The 21,016-nt window shown below is 41.6% G+C and overlaps 1 protein-coding gene across 1 annotated transcript in view; it reads right to left on the bottom strand.

The window, feature by feature from the left end:
* The window catches only part of IL33R (interleukin 33 receptor), a 77,210-nt gene that overhangs the window by 42,104 nt on the left and 14,090 nt on the right, over positions 1 to 21,016 (bottom strand). The gene's annotated exons all lie outside the window — the stretch shown is intronic.

A 21,016-nucleotide genomic window follows, 5' to 3' on the forward strand; every position in this document is an offset into this window, starting at 1 on the left:
GAAGAAATTTTGAATACTTCTGGGTATTATCCCTAATAATCATTTTAATCATGCTCATATATTTCCTGTCAGCCCTATATCTAAGAATGTGTATGTGAATATAATTATGCAAGGTATATATGTGCTATGTGCTAAGCCACTTCAGTCATGTCCAAATCTTTGTGACCCTATGGACTGAAGCCCACCAGACTCCTCCAGGTTTTAAATAAATGGTGTTAAGACCATTTTAGATTTGCTTAAGCATTATGAATGTTTTAATATCAACACTGTAAAATATATTACAAGCAGTAGAAAAATTCAGTTTAATTGATGAAAAGAATTAAATTCCAGGATGTAGTAGAGATTAAAACAGTAAAAAAAAAAGAAAAGAAAAATTAAAGCTATAAACATAGAATAAAATATTTAATTGATTATGAGGTGGGAGTAATATGGGCTTTCTGAGCATAACAGCAAATATAGAAGCCGTAACAACATAGACCAAATCAATTTCATTACCTCTGTACATATTATAAACAGACAGCAAGCAAAAGCCTGGAAAAATGTTTGAACCTTTATGTATAGCTTATATATGCAGCATATGTACACAGATACACACCCAGATATATACGTTCCATAGAAGCATATGTTACAAACCACTAACAGGAGAGACAATTTAACTCTTAAAATGTTCAAAGAAGGATGAATAGAAGTTTCAGGAAGCTTCACTAGAAGTTTTCAATAAATAAAATGCATCAGAAGTAATTAAGAAATTTAACTCAAATACCATTTCCACTTATCAGATTTGCAAAAGCTTTACAACATTATAAGATTGAATGCTGACAAAAGAAGGTGGAGATGATGGATGTATAAACTGCTACAAACTTTTTAGAGGATAATTTGGAAACATATCAAAATACTCTTTAACTTGGTAGCTTGTGTTCTGTTAATATATTTTTAAAATCATGGAAGTTTAAAAATATTTAGCTTCTCACTGGCAACGTTGTGGACAATAGCAAGAAATAAAAAAACCCTGAATATACAAATCAAAAAGAGAAAAACAATTATTGTGTATTAACACATATATCTGGAATCTGAGATGGCTGGATGGCATCACCGCCTCAATGGACATGAGTTTGAGTGAACTCTGGGAGTTGGTGATGGACAGGGAGGCCTGGCGTGCTGATTCATGGGGTCGCAAAGAGTCGGACGGGACTGAGCAACTGAACTGATGGAATCTAGAAAAATGGTACAGCTGAACCTATTTGCAGGGAAGGAATAGAGATGCAGATGCAGAGAACGAACTTATGAACACAATGAGGGGAAGGAGAGGGTGGGATGACTTGAGAGAGTAGGGTTGACTTACACACACTATCATGTCTAAAACAGACAGCTAGTGGGAAGCTGCTGTACAGCGCAGGGAGCTCAGCCTGGCGCTCTGTGATGACCTAAAGGGGTGGGGTGGGGTGGGGGTGTGGAAGGGAGGCTCAAGAGGGAGGGGTATATGTATATTTATGCTGATTTGCGTTGTTGTACGGCAGAATCCAAAACAACATTGTAAAGCAATTATCCTCCAATTAAAAAAAAAAAACAGCCAAAAATAAAAGTCAAGGATATAGCCTTAGGTCAAGGATATCAAAAAAAGTAAAAGGTGATGCAGGAACAAATCCTGTAAAGCAAAAGCTAGCCTTCTGTCTCTATTTACACCAAGAGCACTCCTATTTCCTGATTTCACATACACATACACACAGACACACACGTGTTTAAGACATTCTCAACAAGGAGTGTGTTGGCAAGGTTCTGCATTTTGACCTTGAGATATATAAGACGCCAAGAAGAACATGTCTCCAAATAAATGCCAGAGATTACTCAACCCTTCTAGTAATCTGAGGCAAAATTACAACTAACCTAATTCAGACAAAGAATCTCCTTATTTTGAGGACGCGACAAAAGTTGTGACATAATGGATGAGTCAGTTATGACACATGTGGTCTGTCATTTCTCATGGCAAATTCTCCCTCCAGTAACTTCTGTAATCAAGCGTAACCATTTTTACATTCTGTTCTCCAGTTTTGTCATGTACTTTAACTTTATTGCAAATGTTTACGACACTTCCATTCCTGGTTGTCCAAGACCACTTTAGCCGAGACCAGCGATGGACGTAAATCCTAGTTACTCAATCAGAGCTAAGGTGACCCTTGAGACAATGTGTAAATAGGACAGTTATTTCTCATACAGCTTCTAGCCATTTACTAGAGAAACTTTTATTATGTATGTTCTGTATTCCAAGTCATATACTAGATATTAAAGAATAAGATGGAAATCAATTCTGAATATTCACTGGAAGGACTAATGCTGAAGCTGAAACTCCAATACTTTGGTTGCCTGATGCAAAGAGCCAACTCACTGGAAAAGACCCTGTTGCTGGGAGAGATTGAGGCCAGGAGGAGAAGGCGGTGACAGAGGATGAGATGGTTGGATGGCATCACTAACTCAATGGACATGAGTTTGAGCAAACTCCAGGAGATAGTGCAAGACAGGGACGCCTAGCGTGTTGCAGTTTATGGAGCTGCAAAAAGTCAGAAAGAACTTAGAGACTGAACAATGACAACAGCAACTAACCTAATTCAGACAAAGAATCTCCTTATTTTGAAGCCTCGATAAAAATAAATTATGACATAATGTATGAATCAGTAGTAGCTCAGACAGTAAAGAATATGCCTGCAATGTGGGAGATTTGGGTTTGATCCCTGGGTCAGGAAGATCCCCTGGAGAAAGGAATGGCAACCCATTCCAGTATTCTTGCCTGGAGAACCCCATGGACAGAGGAGCCTGGTGTGGTACAATCCATGGGGTCACAAAGAGTAAGAAAAACGTAACTTGGTAAGCAAAGTATTTTTCTGAGTTCTGTGAGCGGCTCTAGCAAATTAATCGATCCCAAGGAAGGAGTGATTAGGACCTCTCGTCTCTAGTCTGTTGGTCAGAAGCACAGGTGGTGGTAACCTGTTATTAGAAGTATGTGTGTGTGTGGAGGGGTGGCGTCTCAGAACTGAGACCTCAAACTGTGGAATTTGATGGCATCTCCAGGTTATGCGCGCGTGTGCATGCTCAGTTGCTTCAGTGGTGTCTGACTTTTTGCAGCCCCATGGACTGTAGCCCACCAGGCTCCTCTGTCCCTGGGATTATCTTGGCAAGAATACTGGAGTGGATTGACATGCCCTCCTCCCAGGGGATCTTCCTGACCCAGTGATCGAACCTACATCTCTTGCATTGTCAGGTGGATTCTTTATCACTGAGCCACCTGGGAAGCTTATTTATTTGACTGCTGCTGCTGCTAAGTCACTTCAGTCGTGTCCGACTCTGTGTGACCCCATAGACAGAAGCCCACCAGGCTCCCCCGTCCCTGGGATTCTCCAGGCAAGAACACTGGAGTGGGTTGCCATTTCCTTCTCCAATGTGTGAAAGTGAAAAGTGAAAGTGAAGTCGCTCAGTCAGGTTATACCAAATAGATACATTAAAAATTGCATCTCCTGCATTGCAGGTGGATTCTTTACTGTCTGAGTCACCTGAAAGTCCCATCTCCAGGTTATACAGTGTCAGAATCGAGTAGGACCCCCAGCCACTAAGACTTGCTTGCTGGCATGGGAAACGCTTCACCCCCACTACCCCTCAACACATACACACTTATTGGAATTGGTTGCCAAATCCTGATTGGTTCCAGGACACTGTACTATCACACTGGTAAAGATCAGAAAAACTTGTAATGTTCAGCTTCTGAGTCAAAGAGTTCACTTTCCAGGTGAATCTGATCAGAAAAGAAGTCCTCATTTCCTTCACCAAGTCCCCATTAACCTGGCAACTTGAGCTAAGAGAATGTCTGAATTTCTCAGTGTCACTCCTCTCACAGTTGAGGCTGAATGGCCAACTGTGAAAATGAAGCAGGAGGTTTTTGAACACTGTTTCACTCAACCTGCCAAAAACCCAATATAGCACTTTTAGAAACTCGGCTGAAGTGCCATCAGATAACCTTCTTAGTAACAGTCAATTAGCACTTGCTCAAAGTTCTCAGTAGAAGTCAACGTCAAGGAAACTGAACACAGATCTCAGACAAAAGATAATGTAGAAGATGTATACACCCAAGTCCCTCATTTTACAATGAAGCCTGATCATGTGATGAGATGTGTCCAACACCAGTTGATGTGTGACAAATTCAAGGACAGACTCAATGGCACTGCTGAGCCATAGCTCTTCACTCAAAGAAGGTGATGACTGTCTCAACCTTCCTTTTCTCCTGAGGATCTCTGCTCCAACAGGAACTTTCTTACTGTCTAATCTAGAGGAAGTCATCCAAATTCTGTCACAAGTGCCCCATCTATAAAAAAGGGATGGTACCAAGTTGTTGGCTTCCCAGGTGGCTCAGCAGTACAGAATCAGCCTCAATGTGGAAGATTCAAGTTTGATCCCTGGCTGGGGAAGATCAGAATAGACGGATGAACAGAGGGAGAGCTTGTTGCTGTATACTGTATATATATATATATATATTTAGCAAAAAAAAAAAAAAAAAGTTATGGAAAGTGTCTTCAAGGAATTCCCTGGTAGTCCAGTGGTTAAGGATCTGCCTTCCAATGAAGCAGATGTGGGTTCAGGCCCTGGTTGGGGAACTAAAATCCCACATGCTGCAGGGCAACTAAGCCTAATCTCTGAATTTAGAGAGATGCCCAAGTGCTACAAGGAAGACCTAGCTCAGCCAAAATAAAAAATAAATAATGTTTTTTAAGTGCCTTCAAAGAAAAAATTAAAAAGGACATTTAGTAGCAAAAGGAAAAGAAAGAAAGGGATCCCGAGGTTCTAGGCTAACCTCCATGTGACAAGCGTCTGTACCACAAGATCAGTGGAAACAGTGTATATTCTCCTCTAGGTGGGCTGAATGTGGAATCAGCAGGGAGGCAGGTCCAGTCCTGAGGGTGCAGACCACCCCCAGAGAATGATGGAGCAGTGCATCGGAAGGATCTGAGGATTCTGAGTGGCTTCCGGAAGCCCTTCCACCCGCCATGCCCAGCGCCCCTTGCCACCCATGCACTGCTGCGTGAGAGAGGAATACATGGATGTCTTGTCTAAGCCAGTCTATGCTTGGCCTCTTTCCTCCACTCTGACTAATCCAGAAGACCCCCTGTATACAGAGTGACTAAGCAGTGTTGAGGATGGCTAACAGGATCAAGTGTAGCCTGCCAGAGAGTGCGTACAACTTCAAGTCTCACTCTCTCTGCCTAGAGGACGAAAACTGATATGGTAGCTTACAATCAAAGTATGTTTTCCCAATAGTAATGTTCCTTCTCAGCATGAAACCAGACCTCTGCTGGTTCCAGTGTTCAGCTCTTCATGCACTAGTTCACTGGAAGAAGTGTCCTAAACCTACATATTTTTATACACAGAATATATTGTCTTGAGCAAATTCACACATCTTAACTGCACAGTACTATGATTTTTGATAAACACATAAACTTGTATGGCAGATGCCTTGACCGAGATATAGAACATTTCCACTACCCCCAAGAGCTCCTCTGTACTCACCTGAATGTTATAGCTCACTGAATAACAAATTACCACCAAGACGTAGCAACTTAAAGCAATAAGATTCTGTCTTGCTTTTTCACTTGATTCCTGAGTGTCAGGAATCCAAAGTGGCCCAGCTGGGTGTCTTTGGCTCAGGGTCTCTCAAAAGGAGGAGGTGGGGAGGGTGGTTTACCTATTCATTTTCTTAACGCTGTCCTCTGATGAGCAAAAGTTTTGAATTATTTAAACTGTACTGAGGTGTAATTTAATTCAACAAAATTCACTCACTTAGAGTGTATAATTAAATGATTTTTAATAAAGTTAACAAGTTGTACAGCTATCACCCTAATTCAGATTTAGAACATTTCCATCATCCCAACAAAATTGTTCAGGCCCATCTAGAATTCATTTCCCCTATTTCCAAGCCTACCCTAGGCAACTTCATCGGGAGTAGGGGTGGAAATCTGCCACTGTGGATTCATCCACTGTGGATATGTCATACCAATGGAAGCATACAGCATATGGTCTGTGTGTCTGCCTTCTTTCACTTGGCATGTTTCTGAGGTTCTGCCTGTATTTCTATGTATCTATATTTCATTTCTTTTTATTGCCAAATAGTATTCCATTGCGTGGGTAGACCAAATTTTGTTCATCCGCTCACAAGCTGATGGACATTTGAGTTGTTTCTGCTCTCAGTTCAGTTCAGTCAGTTCAGTCGCTCAGTCGTGTCCGACTCTTTGTGACCCCATGAATCACAGCACGCCAGGACTCCCTGTCCATCACCAACTCCCGGAGTTCACTCAAACTCATGTCCATCGAGTTGGTGATGCCATCCATCCATCTCATTCTCTGTCGTCCCCGTCTCCTCCTGCCCCCAATCCCTCCTGGCATCAGACTCTTTTCCAATGAGTCAACCCGTCGCATGAGGTGGCCAAAGTATTGGAGTTTCAGTTTTAGCATCAGTCCTTCCAGTGAACACCCAGGATTGATCTCCTCTAGAATGGACTGGTTGTTTCTGCTCTGGGCTATTATAAATAATGCTGATATAAAATTCATGTGCAGAAGTTTTAAATTTTGGTGAAATCTAATACATTCTTTTTAAGTTAGTACTTTTTCCTATATTTTCTTATAGAAGTATTGTATTTTTAGTTTTTACATAGAATCCATCTTAAATGAAAAAGTTTAAACTAAAATGTAAAACCTGACTCTAGGTTGACTTTTTTTTTTCTTTATATAGATACTCAGCTCTTTTATTCCCATGTCTTTAAGGAGACTTTTTCTCAGTAAAGTACTATGGTACTAAGTCAAAACCCTATTAGTGTGAGTCTATTTCTGGGTTCTTTATTTTACCATTCATTTGTCTGTCTTTATTCTGACACCATGTAGTCTTGATTACCATAGCTGTATAGTAAGTATAAAAGCAGGTAGTATAAGTCTTCTAACTTTTACTTCTCTGAAACTATTCTGACTCTTCTACATTCTTCACATGTTCACATAAATTATAAAATCAGCTTGCTAGTTTCCGCAAAATTAGTCTTAGGAATTTTGACTGAAATTACACTGAATTTGTAGGTCAATTTGAAGGGAATTTAAATCTCAGAATTATTTAAATTTCTAATCCATTAACATACTGCATATCTTCATCTATTTAAACCTACTCTAATTTTTCTCAGCAACATTTTGTAGTTAGAAGTGTAGAGTTTTTATGCACATTGTAAATGATATTTTTAAATTTTATTTTCTAATTGTTCACTAAAAGTGTATAGGAAAACAATGATTTCTATACATTGATCTTTTATCTTATGATTTTGTAAATTCACTTATCAGCCCCAGAAACGTTTATGTTTCAGACTCCTTTGAGTGTGTTTTTGTATGCACACTCAATTTCTTTGGAAAATAGAGGCATTGTTAATTTCTCTTTCCAATATTTATCATTTATTGTCTTCATACACTCGCTAGGGCTCCTAGGTTAATATTGCATAGAAATAGAAAGGGCAGACATTTTAATTTTCTTGATCTTAAAAATATATATATTCAGCTTTTTACTTTTAAGTATAAAGTTTAAATTTAATTAGTTCTTGTCCTATCTTCTTAATTTAGATGTTTAGACCACTGTTTTCAATCCTTTTTTCCTCTCTAGTATAATCCACCAGTTCTATAAACCAGAGCTAGGTATTTCCCTGTAAGCACTGCTTCTATTTTGTCATACAAATATATGCACATAAGTGCATATACACACTCCATTCCCAATAAATAAATAAAATAATAAATTAAATGTTTTTATTTTAGAAATACACTTATAATCACCTATAAATACATTACAGTCACCTTTCTCCTACACTGGTGTCCTTAGTCGTTCACCCATTCTTTCCAAATATGTACTAAGCATCCATTACATGCCAGGCACTGTTCTAGACGCTGATACAGCAATGAATCCGAGTAAGTCAAGTTCCTCTTGTGTCTGAGTTTGTGAAATGCCAGATTCACACAATTGCAAAAGACAAATAGAGGTAAGAACGGTAGTGTCCCTAACTCTCCCATCTTCTCCATTCGAACATCAGTAACTGAAGGATAGTGGAATCGAATCTGAGCCACCGTAACTGGAATGACTGGTGTGGGTTTGCCTACAGGACAGGAGAGCAGGTCCCTCCTTCAGGGAAGTTCATGCTCCGGGTCACCAGGAAGCCCAGGGGTATATAGGCTTAAAATTCCCAGGGTGATTATGGTTTAAAGCAGAGGCTGGAATCTTACTCAGGCTTTTTAGGCTGCCTAAGCTGAACTGAACTGAAGCCTCAGTTTCCTGAATTTTAGAACTGGAATAATACCTCCTTTCCAGGGACTTGTGAGAGTTAAATGATAGAAGACCTTCAATTCATATTAGTTTCTTTATTAATATTTTCCTCTGATTATGCTTTTTTAAACATTTTGTTTATAACATTCCCAATGTTATTGTCTAATTCCTCCTGTAACTTTTTCTTTGATGCATTGACTATATAAAAGTGTGTTACTTAATATCCAAATAATTCAGGAATATTCCAGATACCTTTTTGTTGTTCAATCCTAATTTAATTCTTTCTTGGTCAGATAACTTACTCTGTATGTTTTAATTTTTTTAAAAAAATGTGTTGTGACTCACAATTTCTTAGCCTGAAAATCTGGTCTAACCTACTTTATCCCCCATTTCTATTTGTATCAAAATATTCTCTCCCAAGAAAAATCTCATATTTTTAGCCAGGTTATTAGAACAAGAGTCTTTTGTTCAAATCCCACCTGAGTGTTTGTTCTCTGGTCTGCAAAATAAGAATAATAACAATACTCACCTCATAGGGGTTGTGAAGATAAATAGCATAGTTTAAATAGAGCACTGAGCATGACATCGGAATTACAACAGAAGTTCAAGCATCAGAGGTATTACTGTGCCTGTCCTATTTCCCCAACTGGACTGTAATTTCCTCAAGAACAGATTTATAACTATTTCTTTAGTCTGCTGCTGCTGCTGCTAAGTCGCCCCAGTCGTGTCTGACTCTGCGCAACCCCACAGACGGCAGCCCACCAGGCTCCCCTGTCCCTGGGATTCTCCAGGCAAGAACACTGGACTGGGTTGCCATTTCCTTCTCCAATGCATGAAAGTGAAAAGTGATAGTGAAATCGCTCAGTCGTGCCTGACTCTTAGCCTAGCCATCCTAAAACTATGCAATGGACTACAATGGAAACACACTGGCTTCGTAAATATACCCTCAAGCTTTGTTCTGTCACCATAAGTGTACTCTGGGTGTCATGTGCAGTAAAGACCAAAGATCCAGGCAAAACATCAAGAGTGCTACTGAAAGCAAAGTAAACGTGGTCTCTGCCCCAGTAGAGCCGACAGCCTGTTACAGGAAACAGATATCAATCAAATATTTATCCCCTCAAAAAAAGCTTTTAAAAAAGTACGCTTCTCATTGTCGATATATTTTAAAACATCCTGCTGCCAGATTAATATTTCAGTTACTCTTAAGACTGTTCAGTGACTTACTACTGCCTTTGGATAAAGTCCAAAATTCCTGGTGGCACTGGCGTGCTCAGAGGTACAGGGATCTTATCTTTGAAAGCATCCAATAGGGAAATTTGATCTAGAATTGAACAGTCAAGGGAGGTCTTTCTGAGGAAGCCAATGGATTTGTGACCTTCGGGATGAGTGGCCATTAATAGGCTGAAGAGTAGAGGGGAAGAGTTTGCAAACGAAGGAAATAGTGCAGAGTCCTACGGCAGGAAGAGGCACAGCAAATACAAGAACTGAAAGAAGGGCGGCTGGAAAACAGAGAGGCTGTGCTACAGGGTGAGGGTGGGGCGGCCTGGCCGTGCTCCAGCACAGATGAAGAACTCTGATATCTCACCTAGAGTGGTGAGGGGTTTCCAGTGCAGAGATTACTTGGGTTCAGCAGGGTCAAGAACAAATTTGAGGGGCTTCCCTGGTGGTCCAGTGGTTAAGACTCTGCTCCCCATGCAGCGGGCAAAGTATCCTTCCCTGATCAGGGAACTGAGAGCCCACATGCTGCAGGGTGTGGCCAAAACAAACAAGCTAAAAAAAGAAAGAAAAGAAAAAGAAGAACAAATTAGAAATAGTGGAGATGAATGGGATCCACCTGTGTTTCAGTTACTGTTGCTGCAAAACAGTGCTGTTTTGATGGCTGATAGTTAGCTGATAGTTACTCTCATCAGCTTAAAGCCTCCCCAGTGGCGCAATGGTATAGACTCCACCTGCAATGAGGAGATCAAGGTTCAATCCCTGGGTCAGGTAACACTGGGCAATGCTGTCCCACAGCACACCCCGATTCCAGGACCCAGAACGTGGACAGCACTTCTCAATGGGAGAATTACAAAAGGGCTTGAGAGTAATGTTTCAAAGGGTAAAATAAGCAATAAGTTTATTTCAGTAGAGATGGTGATAGATAAGGATACCTTGAACTAAGGCGACAGTAGCAGAGGTGGAGCAAAGTAATGAAGGGGTAAAAATGAGCAGGACTGGGTGATAGAATTGACGTGAGGGAAACAGTGAGCTTTCCAGGTAGTACACCAGCATGGCTGGCGTTAAGCTATGGAACAGAGGAAGAGGATCAGGGCTTGCTTGTTTTGCTTTGTGAGGAGGGTAACTTGAATTTGGTTTTGATTTGGAAGAGACTTTGAGACTTTCGAATGAAAGTCAAGTGAAGAGCTGAGGGAAATTGAGGCTGGATATGTAAACATGCGGAGAAGGCAATGGCAAGCCACTCCAGTACTCTTGCCTAGAAAATCCCATGGATGGAGGAGCCTGGTAGGCTGCAGTCCATGGGGTCGCTACTAGTCGGACACGACTGAGCGACTTCACTTTCACTTTTCACTTTCACACATTGGAGAAGGAAATGGCAACCCACTCCAGTGTTCTTGCCTGGAGAATCCCAGGGATGGGGGAGCCTGGTGGGCTTCCATCTATGGGGTCACACAGAGTTGGACACGACTGAAGTGACTTAGCAGCAGCAGCATGTAAACATGGGAGTTATTTCAGTGGTAGGTTAAGTAAAGATGTAGATGGAGTCAGAGAGAACATAAAGTGTGAAAAAGGATTTCCCTTGTGGTGCAGTGGATAAGACCCCACCTGCCAATGAAGGGGACACGGGTTCGCGCACTGGTCTAGGAAGATTCTACATACCACCAAGCAGCTAAGTCCATGGGCCACAACTCCTGAGCCCACGCACCTAGAGCCTGTATTCCAAAACAAGAGAAGTCACTGCAATGAGAAGCCCCCGCTTCTACAAGGAAGAGTAGCCCCCAGTCTCCACAACTAAAGAAAGCCTGAGCAAAAACAATGAAGGCCCAGTGCAGCCAAAAATAATAAATAAATAAAAATTTTAATAAAGTGTGACGAAAAGAGCTGTTGTTTAGTAGATAAGTTATGTCCAACGCTTTGCGACCCCATGAACTGTAGCCCCACCAGGCTCCTCTGTCTATGGGATTCCCCAGGCAAGAATACTGGAGTGGGTTGCCATTTCCTTCTCCAGTGGACCTTCCTGACCCAGGGATTGAACTTTTGTCTCCTGCATTGGTAGGGAGATTCTTTACCACTGAGCCACCTGGGAAACTTGAAGAAAAGAGAGATGGACATAAATCTTTGAGTAACTTGAACATACGATAGCCATGGAGAAGAGGCTAGAGGTCCCTGGAAGAACAGTCAAGGAGCTAATAAGAAACTAAGAGTGGCTTGCTCACCAAAATCCCCAAAAAGAGAATGGTTAAGGAGAGTGTCAACCACGTCAAATGCTGTCGAGGGGCTATGTGAGAAAAGCTCTGAACATCTAGCAGACGGAGGTGATTATTGTTCATTACAAGGTTGGTTTCCATAGAGTTACAGGTACCTAATGGAAAATTGGAAGAAGCTTTTCTGGAAGGGAGGTGGAGAGAAGTCCAAGGTTTTTACCTTGTGGTCGCTAATAACCCCAGTGTGGTCAGATGCAATGAGTGATTTGTCAGATCATTCTCTTCTACTGATGTTACCGCTCTTGGCACTTTTAATCACTCTGCTTCGATAATCTCTTCAGTAAAGAAGGTAACTCTATGTCTGAATTTTATATTTCTCAGCCACCATATACTTCCCAGAAACTCCCCTCTGTGCTTCACTTAGCTGCCTGTCTTCTTCTCCCCATCTCCTGACTCAATATCCGTGTCTCCTCTCTTCATTCAAACTCTCCCCCTCCCAGGCTTGCTGTCCCCACTCACAGCCTGGCTTACCTGGTGACTTCACGTCTGTCTGGTGGATGGCTTCCCAGAGGCACTACTTCATCCCACAAGGTTCTTCTTCTGCCCCAGTTTTTATCTCTGCCTGTTTTGAAGGTCAACTGCAGATGAGTGTGTGGCTGAAGCAAGCAATGTAAATACCCAAAGTTAAATCACTCTGCACAAACCCTCCTTGGCACTGTTCTCTGTTTCTGGTTCCCTATATCACACATTTCCATGACAGCTGCTGCTTGCTGCCTCCCCGCTTCCTGCACCATCCCTACCGTGTGCAGACATGCAGGACTGCTTCCCGGATCCCCATGTACTTCCATCTTCACGACAGTAACCCAGACCCAGTGGTACCCATGTGTGACTCTAAATGACACACATCAGATTCCCTGATAGCAGTTTATCAGAATCATCTTCCTAACATGCTGTCATCCTGTAACGTGGTCAGCTGGTTAAAATAGAGAAGGGAAGACTAAAGAATATTAAGAATGACTAGGAGATTCTAACTTGTCAGTCCTAATACTATGCCAGTTGTTCCCTGGAGTACTATGTTGAAAAGAATTATGAAACTCAATCCAAATTCAGTACAAGAGTTCCATGACAGTCCAGTGGTTAAGACTCCGTGCTTCTACTGCAGGGGGCATGGCTGCAATCCCTGGTTGGGGAACTGAGAACCCTCATGCCACAAAGTGCAGTGACTACTCCCACCCAAAAGTACTGGACTATTTCATACAAATTCCAAGTGAAAAATGATTTTCTAATATATATTAGAATGTAATACGATTCAATTTCTGCTCTTTTGTTCCTTTTAAGTTATTAATTTGTGTCCTTTTATACAGCTAATTATTGACTAGAGAGTTCTTTGTTCCAAAGAGCTCTTAAAAAGAATACCTGACCAGAAAATTTTTATTATGGACCAAATAAGATGCACCAATACCTCCTCAGGTTGTGAGAAGTTACCCTAATATTCTGCCTATGCATTCAACCAAGTGAAAATGTAGAATTTGTCAAAAGAAAGATCATCTTGAGATGCCTCCAGCTTTGTTCTTCTTTCTTAGAATTATTTCCTCCATTCAGGTTCTTTTGTGGTTCCATACAAATTTTATTCCATTCTATTTCTGTGAAAATGCCATTGGAATTTTGATAGGGATTTTTACTGAGTCTATAGATAGTTGCATGTAGTATGGACAGCTTAACAATACTGTTTCTTTTAGTCCATGAACTAAGGACATCTTTGCATTTGTTTGCATCTTCTTTGATTTCTATCAATATCTTATAGTTTTCACTGTCCAGATCTTTCATATCCCAGGTTAAATTTATTGCTGAGTATTTTATTGTTTTTGATGCTATCATAAATGAGATTGTTCTCTTTATATCTTTTTCAGAGGGGTCATTATTAGTGTATAGAAATGCAACTGATTTTTGTATGTTGATTATGTATACCGCTACTTTACTGAATTTGTTTATTAATTCTAACTGATTTTTGGTAGAGTCGCTAGAATTTTATGTAGATAAGGTCAAATTATCTGCACACATACCATTTTACTTCTTCCTTTCCAATTTGGATGACTTCTATTTATTTATCTTGCTTAATTGTTCTGGCTAGGACTTCCAATACTACATTGAATAGAAGTGGTGAAAGTGGGCACCCCTGTCCTTTTCTTGATCTTAGGAGAAAAGAATCCAGCCTTTAGTCATTGAGTATGATGTTAGCACTAGGCTTGTCATGTATGACCTTTATTAAGATGAAGTATATTCCTCTGGGATCTTCCCAGATGACTCAGTGGTAAAGAGTCCACCCGCCAAGGCAGGAGTTGCAGGTTCGATCTCTGGGTCTCGGAAGATTCCCTGGAGAAGGGAACGGCAACCCACTCAAGTATTCTTGCTTGGAGAATCCCATGCACAGAGGAGCCTAGCAGGCTAGACTCCATGGGTTTGAAAAGAGTCAGACATGACTTATTGACTAAATCAAAACCATACACTGAACATAAGCATGGACAGAGGACCCCTTACCACCAACATGCCCTTGCAGAGCTGGAGTTGCTCTTTACCTCAAAGTGCCAAGACGTTGATGCAGTGTCAGCTACACGGGCTGATAACAATTCTTCTGTATTATTTCAGGGACCAAGAAATTCCAGGAAAGCTGTTTTACTTAGACACATCAATGCTTCTTTAAAACTCTTTTGCTTTTTCTTTCTTATTATTTTTCAGATTAAAAGAAAATCTATTCACCACCTATGCAAATATTACACCACATCCCCTGGTCATTCAGTGATATGAGCTATCTCATCAGTCTCAAGAGACAGAATCTCCTGCAGAATCTGACGGGAAACATCTCTAGGGACTCAACGCCCGACCAGCCACGTAAGAGTCTGAGAGGCAGACATGCTTGGTGGTTAAGAGCAGTGGCTTTGAGGCCAGACCACCTGTGCACGAACTTCTGCCGCTGCTTACCAGCAATGTGATCTCAGGGCAAGTTACTTAGCATCTCTAAACTTCGGTTTCCTTATCTATAAAATGGGGGTAGCTATTACAACTTTCCAAGATTATTGCAATGATAGGTCAGAAAATGTGTGTTGAGTGCTTAGACCATAATAAAACATATCACAAACAGTAGTTACTCTTTTATGTAACACAGTATGGCTTGGTTTTTATTATTTTTAATCCAGAGACATTTCTAGCCTCATCTCTCTGGGAGGAAAAACGGTTACCTTTGAACAGAAATTGATTTTTCCTTGAGTAAGGTCAGTTGATGCCTGCTTAGGAATATGATACAGGTGAGTCAGCAATCACTGTCTTCAGAGAAGAATCTAATGTTCAGTAAAGATTCAAGGGCCTCACTGATGGCTCAGTGGTAAAGAATCTGCCTGCCAATGCAGTAGACATAGGTTCGATCTCTGGTCTTGGAAGATCCCACATGCCTCAGAGCAACTAAGCAACTAAGGGGCACCACAGCTACCGAGCCTGCATATCCTAGAGCCCATACTCCAAAACCAGGGAAGCCACTACAATAAGAAGCCCAAGCACCACTTCCGGAGAGTAGCCCCTGCTCGCTGCAACCACAGAAAAGCATTCGCAGCAATGACGACCCAGCAGAGCCAAAAATAAACAAATAAATAAATTTCTTTAAAAATGTGCAAAAGGTTTTGATAGTAGCTAAGCTTTTGGGGGCTCCAAAATCACTGCAGATGGTGATTGCAGCCATGAAATTAAAAGATGCTTAATCCTTAGAAGGAAAGTTATGACCAACCTAGACAGCATATTAAAAAGCAGAGACATTACTTTGCCAACAAAGGTCCGTCTAGTCAAGGCTGATTTTTCCAGTGGTCATGTACGGATGTGAGAGTTGAACTGTGAAGAAAGCTGAGTGCCGAAGAATTGATGCTTTTGAACTGTGGTGCTGGAGAAGACTCTTGAGAATCCCTTGGACTACAAGGAGATCCAAACAGTCCATCCTAAAGGAAATCAGTCCTGGGTGTTCATTGGAAGAAATAATGCTGAAGCTGAAACTCCAATACTTTGGCCACCTCATGCGAAGAGTTGACTCATTGGAAAAGACCCTGATGCTGGGAGGGATTGGAGGCAGGAAGAGAAGGGGATGACAGAGGGTGAGATGGCTGGATGGCATCACCACCGACTCGATGCACATGAGTTTGGGTGAACTCTGGGAGTTGGTGATGAACAGGGAGGCCTGGCATGCTGCAATTCATGTGGTCGCAAAGAGTCAGACATGACTGAGTGACTGAACTGAACTGAACTGAAGCTATATCTATTGGGTGATACACTTTGCTGCAAAGAAAACTAAAGTTCTCTGGGGTGGAGGAAAGCTGCTCCCAGGATTCCAAGGTAGGGAGACATAGAAGAGGAGAGGAGGGTGACCCTGCCACAAGGCCTTTGAGTTATGAGTGATTGACCTTGGAAAGCAATGAACACTGAGCCTGGAAGAGCAAACCAGAAAAGCGTACTTCCAAAGCCATTCCCAACAATGACTGTGGGGTGGAGGAGCACAGTGGGATGCAGGTCCCCCTGAACTGATGAAGCCAGTGGTGACTGTAATAATAGGAAAGGATTTTTTTTTTTTAATGGAGAAAAGTACGCTACTATTTAAGGCTCTGTTGCTGCTACTGCTGCTGCTGCTAAGTCGCTTCAGTCGTGTCCGACTCTGTGTGACCCCATAGGCAGCAGCCCACCAGGCTCCCCTGTCCCTGGGATTCTCCAGGCAAGAACATTTAAGGCTCTAATTTTGACCAAAAAGCAAAAATCTATATTGATTTTCAAGGCCATTCGAGGGGATGTCCATTGAGGAGAAGACTCTCAGAAAGGCTCACTGTGCTCTCAAATCTATGCAACCGTCACAGTCTTGCAGATTTCACTGGAGTAAGAACAGTCAAGAACAGTCCTCCATCTGTACCTAGAGCAGGCAGACAGCCACATGACCTAAGTCATGACACTCACCCTCACCTGCCTTGGAGAGACCCCTCGGGTTGAAAGCATCAGGCCAACCACTGCAGAGCCCTGGACAGAAAGTGTTAGGAAATAGACAGAGAGGCTGTCCCACTTCTCATTTTTTAACATATTACCTCATATTCAACAAGAGGTGTCATATCCAGAAGTTTATTAATAAGTCAATCTCTCAACCAATTCAATCTCTGCTGACAACTTATAAAGATGAAAGGTAAGAGTGTAGATTTATCTCATGTCCCTTTTTCAATCGCTGCACCCTGGCAAGTAGTCTTTCTAGAAACTGGGAAACCTTTTCCAGGGTCAGAAAGTCTATTCTCTAAGGACAGGTATTGGGCTGATACAGTGTGACATCAGTGCATTGGCAACCAGGATATGTACCTTCCAGGGAAAGCTGAGAAGATCCAAAATCACTGGGAGCCTCTCACACAGAACCAAAGATGCCATCTCTGCAGTTGTACATGAAAGTCCAACATTCCTCAGGGAAAAGCTAACGTTCCCTCTGTGATCAGAGCAGCTGCTAAAATCAGTGCACTCAAAGATCCCACAAAGTTGAATACAAAGATAGTGCCACAACTTCTTACCCAAAAAAATAAGGTAGTGGGGAAGGAGGTTGGTATACCTGGCAGGGGGTGTTGGGGTTCAAATCATAGCATGTGGACCAAAAAAAAAAAAAACCATTGCCTGCTTCCCAGGTGGTGTTACTGGCAAAGAATTCACCTGAAAATGCAGAAGACACAAGAGACATGGGCTCGATCGCTGGATTGGTAAGATCCCCTGGAGAAGGGAATGGCACCCCACTCCAGTATTCTTGCCAGGAAATCCCATGGACAGAGAAGCCTGGCAGGCTAAGTCCATGGGGTCGCAAAGAGCTGGGCATGACTGAGCACACAAACACACCTCATTCCAGTAAACAATGAATGTTGCCCACCGTCAGCCACTGAGATGTCTAACGTTCAACTAGTTGGGTTTCTCATTTTCCAGCAAAAACTTGTATATATCCTGGCTCCTCCCTTACCTGTTTGGAAAAGTTCCTCAGAGCTATGGGAGAGGCTGTCTCTCAGGCTGTAGTACTCAGAAAAAGTCTCCAAATGAAAGATAACTGTCAACGTTTTGATTGTGTGATTTTTCCCACTGTCAAGAGTGGCTGCCATTTATTGAGAAATTTCTATGTGCCAAGCTCCAAGTGCTTTACATATGTTACATAAGTACATATATATTCCCATTTGCTTGCTCAAAGTAAGTCTGAGATTAAGGTATTGTTGGCACCCTTGTGGTATAGGAAACCAAGGCAGAGAGGAGTGCCAGTCACATAGTAAGTGGGAAAGCCAAAATCCAGGGTTCGATCAAGTGGACCCCTTTCCCTGCTCTTACCATGATTCTCTCTACCACAACTTCATGTTGCTCATCCACTTCTGTGTTTTAGGTGGGAGGCTTTGGCTAAGGGTAAGGATGTGGCGTGTGGTCTAATCAGTAACGTTAGCAGAAACAAATGCTATTGCAGCATCTTCTTTGTCTTGTGTTTGTAAATGATGCCCAGCAGCCCTGAACAGATCATTGATCTAGACATAATATGACATTAAAAAACACATAAACTTCATGCATTCTAGAACTTTCTATGCCAAGAGAGATGTATTGACATCATTCAAAGAGACAAAAAAGGTGTCTGAAGATAAATGCATATGTTTAGAGAAGTAAAAATATCACATGACCACCTGAACAGACTATTAAAGAAATGCTTTTGAAAGCAAAAAGCCAACACATTTCTGGAAATGACAGAAGTTCTCAAGGTCAGCATTTTCTGACTTTTCTTGAACAAGAACACTGAAAAATAAAGAATGCATTGATCCAATACTGTAAGAGACTATGAGATAGTTTATATATTTAGAATAAAGGACAAAGCAAAGGTGAAGTTACAGATAATTACTTACAAAATGGTAAACAATTAATTTGTAGTTTAATCTTTTAATACTAGATGAATTATCATATTTTTTTTAAAAAAAGGACAAAACACCTCAACTATATGTTGAAAATTGGAGAAGGAACCTGGAGAATTCCATGAAGAGAGGAGGCTGGTGGGCCACAGTCCACGGGGTCACAAAGAGCTAGACACAACTTAGCCACTGATCATGCACACATGTGTTGAAAATAAATGATTAGAAATGCAACATAATTCACAGACCATGGACCTTAGGAAAATAGGGTGTTGGAAAGTAAGAAGATAGAAATCTGAGCATTCATGCATGTCAGGGTCCCCATATCAGATCCTAGCATGTTCGGGTATGGCACGCCCTTCTTTAAAGGGAGAACACAAAACTAAGAGAACTAAAACATGAAATTTAAGCTCTTTTCTTTTAATTTCATTTAAACCATCTTTCAGAAAATGCATATCCATGGCATTGTTTGTGGAAAAACTTGGAAGACTATCTGAGGGAAAAAACAGTGATCCAAGTCATTAAGGGCGATGGGAGGGAGTTGTATAGAGAGAAGAGATCTATATCTCTTCTCAAAGGAGAAATAGGGAAGGGCCTTCATCATTATACCCTAGTGCTCTATGAAACCCAACATTCATTATCACTAAAAACAAGTGTCAGTTTAGTTTCTAAATTCTTATGCTAACAGCCTTGAAGATGAGAGGTGACCAACCAGAAGGTGAGAAGATAGCAGTTGGAAGCCTCCTGCAAGAATCCCACCAAGAGATGGAAAGGGCTTGAGTTTATAAAACAGAAGTTAGGATTGAGTAGCAAGGAAGAACAAAGTGCATGCCTGTGTTTAAGAGTAGAGTGGATTAGATTTATCAAGGCACTTTGTGTTTGGGAGGGGAAAAGGGGAAGGAGTTTGGGGGACACCTCACAGGTGAGGTGGGTGTTTGACAAGCATTCACAGACATTCCAAACCCTGGAAGAGGCACAGTTCTCAGGAGACCAATGGCAGGTCAGTCTCTGCGGTTGTTGTTTAGTCATTAAGTCCTGTCTGACTCTGTGACCCCGTGGACTGTAGCCCGCCAGGCTCCTCTGTCCATGGGATTTCCCAGGCAAGAGTACTGGAGTGGGTTGCCATTTCCTTCTCAGGGGATCTTCCCGACCCAGAAATCAAACCCACACCTTCTGCATTGGCAGGTGGATTTTTTTACCACTGAGCCAACTGGGAAGTCCTGGGTTCAACTTTGGATAAGCTAATTTTGAAGGGCTGTCTTCACATTAAGCTGTTAGAAATATTTTGGTAAAATTTTGGACTCCATCTATTAATTGGGGACTTGTCAGTTTCCAATTTGTAGTCAAGCCATGGGAGTGATTGAGATCATTTGGGATGAGAAACCAGAGCAAGAACCACAGGGACAAGGAAGGAGCCCTGGGAAGCATGACTCCTTGGGGGCTTGGTACCCACACAGGGAAGTAAAAGGTGTAGAAGATGGAGAAGGAAGGAGAAGCTCCCGTCAAGAAACCAGGGCAGGCACTAATGATGTCTTAGACATCAGAATCGTTGAGGGTGGCATGGGCAGAACAGTGAGTTGAAATGCTAGGAGAAGTGAGAACACTGAGTAAGTTTGATGTGTGTATGTTTGGAAATGTCAGTGAATGCTAAGACCACTGTCTCCTCCTCTCAGAGACACAAAAAAGGGAGACAAAGCAAACCTTACTGGAGACTTGGTGTCCTCAGAGGAGCATCAGGTCTCAGTTAAGTTCAGGAGCTACAAAGAATGTTCTCTGAAGAATTTGGGAATTCCTTGGTGGTCCAGTGGTTAAAAATCTGCCTTCTACTGAAGGGGATACAGGTTTGATTCCTGGCTAGGGAACTAAGATCAGACATGTTGACGGGCAACTAGAGAAGCTCACATGTTGCAACAAAGTGCTGCAATGAAGACCCAATATAGCCAAGAAGAAAAAAAGAATTTAAGAGTGAAGATCATCTAACGATGGAATGTTAACCATTGGCGTTCCTTGTATATTTTGGATATTGACTCCTTATCACATATAAGGTTTTCAACTTGTTTCTCCTGTTCCATGGATTGCCTTTCCATTCTGTTGATTGTCTCTTTTGCACTGCAGAAGGTTTTAACTTGATGTAGTCCCACTTGTCTACCATATAATCCATCAACCACACTTTGGGGTATATATTCAAAAGCATCAGAATCAGGATCTTTAAAAGATATCTGCACTCCCTGTTCACCGCAGCATTATTCATCATAGCCAAGAAATGGAAACAAGCCAAATACCCACCAACAAATTAACTGAGGGAGAAAATGTGGTTTATATATCTGATGATGGAATATGATTCCATTTCAAAA

The sequence above is a fragment of the Moschus berezovskii genome, chromosome 11 (assembly GCF_049115385.1).
Source record: "Moschus berezovskii isolate FMDL1 chromosome 11, NW_MosBer_1.0, whole genome shotgun sequence".
In the NCBI taxonomy this organism is placed as follows: Eukaryota; Metazoa; Chordata; class Mammalia; order Artiodactyla; family Moschidae; genus Moschus; species Moschus berezovskii.